We start from the raw sequence: 6,113 nt of genomic DNA, 5'->3' as shown, positions 1-6,113 counted from the left end.
TCTTGCAAATACTACTTTTGTGACAGATTACGTAATATAGATTCACAAAGATCTTATTTAAGACTAATGAAGTGTCTACTAGGTCGTCATGCCTCAACCACAGGGGATTTTGTGTGTATATGTGGGTTGTTTTTTTCAGGGTGTTCCCGCACTTGTGTGTGTGTGTGTGTGTATGTGTGTAGGTGGGGGTGCAGTACTGGGATGTGGGAAAATCAAGGTCAGCTTGTACTGTGTGTCTTATCGCCGTATTATGTTAATGGGAAACAGCTCTGGACAATGGTGTTGTACACATCACCAGAATGTTCTATGGTATGTATGTACCACCATTCTCCAAGAAGGGTACCTTTGCGTTCTTCGCCACATATAATACAGACTTGTCCAAGGACACTGCTGAGAAAGGAACCACCCATGATGGCATGATTACTGGTACATGTGCCAGAAGGCAGAGGTTCCTGGAGAACCGGTTGCACCATCCTTATCGATAGGCAAAGCCTAGAGTCTATCTGCCACTCCACACCATGTAGATATGCTGCACTTTGTCAAGTCAGGACCACAACTTGCAAAGAGAAGAGACCACATTGTCACCAGTACAGAAATCTCAGAATGCTACCAGCTGTAACAACTACAAAGGGTTTGTTGCAACTTCTTCATTTAGAATGGAAGTAGGGGAAACATCAAGCAATATCCCAGGCTGAGCAATTGCCAAACATGTCTGAAAGCAAGTTACTGACCCACGCAGGAGTCATACCAATACTCCTAGAGGTGGCACATGAGTGGTCAACCCTGCTGACTGTGATCATTCAAGGAAGGCAACTGAGAAAGCTGACTTTTGAAGAGCATCGTACAGTCATTTCATTACTTTGACATTGCTCTTTATGAGAACGTGGTTCAAATGCTAGATGCCAGACCGAACCTGAGATGCCCAGTTGTCCCATGACTGTGAGAACTTCATGTTGTCTTGGCTACTGTATGCGCTCTTGGTGCCTCCTGGCATTGATGATGCTGCGATATAATATATCTCAGCATCAGCTTCTATATTATAGAAACCAATATCTCTAGGACTGCAACAATGAGGCAAATCCTGAAATGTACACATTATAGGGTGCTCGTCATAGCCACACCTATTCATATAATTATGTAGCTCTCTATAAAATGGCGCTGGAAAACTTCTTCAAGGAAAACCTACAACTGAAAGATGCCTCACTGAAGGCAACAGACCGAGGTGAAGCTGAAACGAAGCAAAACAAGCAAACACCACTCTATACTTGAGGTTTTGACCACTACTGATATTATCACGCCTTTATGGGAGGAACAAAAACAGATATAAGAATGCAATGTTCAAAGCAATGATGAATTAGATAAATCATAAAGTTGAAGCAATCCTATGCTTTGTCGCTGGAACCAGAAATGCTGATCAATCTGGTACCAGGTCAGAGATGACACAAAATATTCCAACAAGCAGATTCCTTTCACAAAGAAAGTCGAAGGCTGACCTGACCAGCTATCTTGCTTCAAAGACTCTAGAGTACTACAGTACAACACAAAAACATGTTATCATCTCTTCTTCAGGGCATACCAGGAGCAACAAAGACTTATTTTCCAGGATAAGAATCATGAAGAGGTAGACACACTTTTGATCTTCAATGCTGACCTAGCATCACAGCAAAACTCATCAAATGCAGAGGTTTTCTTCTCTGCAGACACAGATGTCCTTCTTCTTCTTCTTCTCCTGGTTAAGTCTGCCTCAATCAATTAGCTGAAGATTCTTGCAGACTGTTAGTGTTCTAATAGTCATAGCAAATATAGTCACTAGTCCTAGTTATAGCAAACTTCGAGCTCATGCTGAAGAACACGTCCATATTCATGACTTCTGGGTTAATGATATAGAACCTAAATTATGGAGAGCGATAGGGCCAGCCTTTTATGCGTTCACTGGTGCTGACAGCACTGGAATATGATTTCTCGTATACGCATAAGCAACCTGGCTGCAAGTGAAATATGAAGGCAGAAGAGATGTAGTCAGTTCTCTGCAGATGCTTTCCACAGGGACTGAAGGGACTGAAATTTACAGTGTAGTTGCTGGCTACTCTGGCAAGCTTTGTATGTGAGTCCTACTCCCCCAAAGGCATCTACATCAGGACTATCTCCGAGCTGCGATGGCATCTCTTCTGCAAGCATATGGCAGAAATTGACAAGCTACCTCCAACCCTTGGAGCTGTGAGACATCATATCTTAAGAGTCCATACCCAAGCCAGAATGAGAGGACCCACCAGCATTGCTCAGCAGGATCCTCAGTTTGATCTCCTGCAGTATGGCTACCACAATCATGACAATGAGTCTGATGGCCAGCTGAAACCGACTATGACAGATGTCCTCCCAGATCCAAAGGCCATAACTGAGATGGTTAGCTGTCAATGCAAAACAGACTGTTTTTAATTCAATCTGCCAGACAGTCTTGCAGAACAAAGAACTTAACTATCCTGCACTGATCTGTGCTGGTGAGGCAGTGAGTGTCAGAATAATGAGGACACTTAGAGCAAGTATAAAACTGATGATGATGATAATGGAGATGACGATGATGATGATAATTGAAATGGTTTTATGTAACGAAGGTTGGTTGCTAAAAGATTAAACCCGTTTCTGCCATGAGGAGCATTTTGTTTTTTATGGACACTATGTTAGTGGAACATTCATGTCTGATCATTTGTAAACAGAAACAGGAAATTTCATTCAAGCGAGTTTTCATATGGTTGAATCTAGTTTATAAGTTTTTACCATTGGATTTCTTTTTAATATAAAAAAAAAAAATGGTTTCCTCCAGGAATTAACCCATTTCTATCATGACGTGCATGTTTTCTCCTCGGTGGAACATTTAAGTGTGATCAATTTTGTGCAACAATCAATGAATCAGAAAATGTAATTGAGGTGAGTTTATGGTTGAATCTAGCTTATTTTTTGTTACCACTGAATTTCTTTGCTGGTGCGGCACTGAGTGTCACAATGAGGACACTCAAAGCAAGCACAATTAATGTATGGACTGAAGGGTGACGATAATGGAGATTATGATGTGTAGAGAAAGTTGTTGCCTCAAAGGATAAACCCATTTTTTGTCATTATAGGGGTATACTGGTTCATAATGGACACTAACTACCAAAGTGGACATTTAAGTCCGATTACTTGTAGAGCAGTCAATGAAACAGAAATGTCAGTGTACGGTTGAATCCACAGCAAAGATTATTACACCATTCTATTTCTGTGCCAAGGCAGCAGCATGTGTCAAAATGATGACGGTATTCAGACCAAAAATAAAACTGACGATGGCAATGATTGAGATGAGATGGAAAGAAAGTTGGCTGCCTCAGAGATTAAACCAATTTCTGTCAGGAGGACCATGCTGGTTCTTTGAATAGACACAAGTCATAAGACCCGATACAATTAATCTCTTTGATGATTAATTCTATGTTGATTACTTTAGAAAAGTGGTCAGTGTCAATTTGCAATTAAAAAAAAACGAAAAAAAGTAAAAAACAAATATAAAACACATTAGAAAATAAAAAAGATAAAATACATATGAATTTAAATGACTTTTTAGAAATCTTTATGATGTACAACTGTTGAATATGCTAAAACAGACAAACCAAAAAGTAGATTCTCAATACCTAATTAGGCTAAAAATAAAATATGATCTTGGGCTTAATTTGCATAATTAATTGATAACCTAAGATTAGAAATGTATCATTTCAAAAAAAAACAACAAATATGTACATTATGGGTGTCATGCATGCCAAATTTCATCGCGATCGTACCAATGAGGGCCAAGATCTCGGGGGCGGAGCAGTTTTAGCACAGCCAAAAACGCCTGGACTGATTGGGGTAATGGAACATTTATATCTGATTACTTAATACAGACAATGAAACAGGAAATGTCAGTCAGGCAAGTTCACAGTTGACTCTTTTTTTAATGCGGTTTCCTCTGCCATTGGAATTCTTTTCAGTTGCGTACGAGATTAAATCCACTTATCTCGTGATGAGCATATTGGTCCACAGCCATGGACACTAACTTAAGCCCCCGTTCCACTATCACGATCTGGACCCCGATCTGTCCCGATCTAGCAGATCGGGAGAGAGCGGCAAAAGCGTACGGGGATCGGAAGCATCGTAGTAGCAGCAGCGTGTGGAGGTCGGGGTTGGAGCGGGCATTTTTTCAGATCGGGAAGAAAATATTTTGTACCTGTTCAAAATTTCTTCCCGATCTCCCCGATCAAAATTGACCTATTTTTAGTCGTACGGCAAGCGGGGAGAGCGTAGTGACAGCGTAAACGCAGCGGGGAGAGCGTAGTGACAGCGTAAACGCAGCGGGATGAGCGTAACAAGGTCTTTCTGAGCGTAGTAACATCGGCACAAGAACGGGAAGAAAACTTACACAAAAAATGTCTGCCAGAAGAAGATAAGGAGATCGAGAGGCAGAACTGTTGAGGAGGAGGAGGGCATTGTCGCTTCACCTGTCAGGGCAGAACATGAAGAAGGGGCTCAAATTTTCGAAGAAGGAGAAGAGATGAAGAAAAAGAAGAGAAGAAAGCAGCAATGCAGCTACCCAAAAGGCGAAGAAAGAGAGACTGCACGTGATGCTTAAAGAGGAGGAAGAGGACATAGCAGAATTTTGAAGAATATGAAATCATCTACAACTGGAGGAAGACGGACTATAAAAGCAAGGACATCAAGAAAACGCCTTGGAAAAATGAACACGTCTTTGTTTATAACAATGCATTGCTGCAAAAGAACCGTGAGTTTGAGGAGCCTCTTCGAGGTCCACAGTATATTTCTTCGGTTCTGCATGCTAATAAGTTGACTGACTGCAGATCGACAGTCGAATCGGGGTACATCGGGGCACATCGGGCACTTTTCAGCTCTCTGAACGGGGTGACAGCGTGATAAGATCGTATAGATCGTTCAGAGCGTAGATACAGCGTGCATCGATCGAATAACATCGGCAACATCGCACTGACAGCGTAGCTACATCGTTCTAAAGCGTAGCTGCAGCGGCAGAGATCGTAATGCCTCATTCCCGATCATCGTAGTAAGAGGGTAGCAAGCACGTGGTAGTCGTAACTGCAGCGTACTTAGAGCGTTCTAACATCGTACCGTGTCCAGATCGGCTCAGGTTTTACCCGATCCTTCCCGATCTGAGAAAATTGTCAAATCCTAGCGAGAACGGCATAGTGGAACAGGGGCCTTATTGCAATGTTCACGTCTGGTCACTTGTAAAACAATAAAACTGAAAATGTCAGTCATGTGAGCTTTTTGTTGAATTTAGCCTATCCATTTTGCTACCACTGGATTTCTTGGCCCTGAAAATGGTGGTTTTGCTGTCAAAATCAAATTCCTGGGTCATTTAGAAGCCGTTATATTGAAGAAAACATGTTTTACGGCAGCCATTTTGGAAAAATCCAAGATGGCGGCCATATAGGTATCGTCGCAAATGGAAACATTGTTTTCCTGATTGCTTATACAATAACCTTTCCAAAAATATATAATTTCGATACTCTCCAAAAAAAAAATCCGGCGAAATTACATAAGGAACCCGACTATGATGGTTGCTGTGTAAGCTAGACAGAAAGACGGGTCGAATAAAATTCTAGAAGCTGTGCAATTAAATATAATTTATTCCACCTTTTCCACCATATTGTGTAAAAAAAAAAAAGAACTAACAATGAGTATGGAATGAGCACCTCGTTTCGGCCGACTGCCTCTATGAGTTAGCGTGACATTTCTAGATAAAACCTTGTGTTGTGATACATAATATGATATACATCCACAAAGAGATAGGTACCATCCTGCAAATATGAAGTGAATAGTGTCTGAGGGATGTACTGTACATTACATGACAATGATTCTACCCTCAGACGTAAACATAGATTCATACAGTCCTTGAAATTTACTTTTTTTCCCCCAAAGGCAGTTTCTATGCATAGAATATAGAAAAAAACAAAACAAAATTAGCTTAAATTCAGCACAAAATTAAACCACGGTCAATCATTATAGATGGCCACACAGAGTGTAGACTGGGTCATTAGATCAAACTGCCAAATTATTACTTGCGTGTTTGTGTGTGT

The sequence above is a fragment of the Diadema setosum genome, chromosome 18 (assembly GCF_964275005.1).
Source record: "Diadema setosum chromosome 18, eeDiaSeto1, whole genome shotgun sequence".
Taxonomy (NCBI): Eukaryota; Metazoa; Echinodermata; class Echinoidea; order Diadematoida; family Diadematidae; genus Diadema; species Diadema setosum.
The sequence above is the reverse complement of the archived record's forward strand: the minus strand, read 5'-3'. Positions refer to the sequence as shown.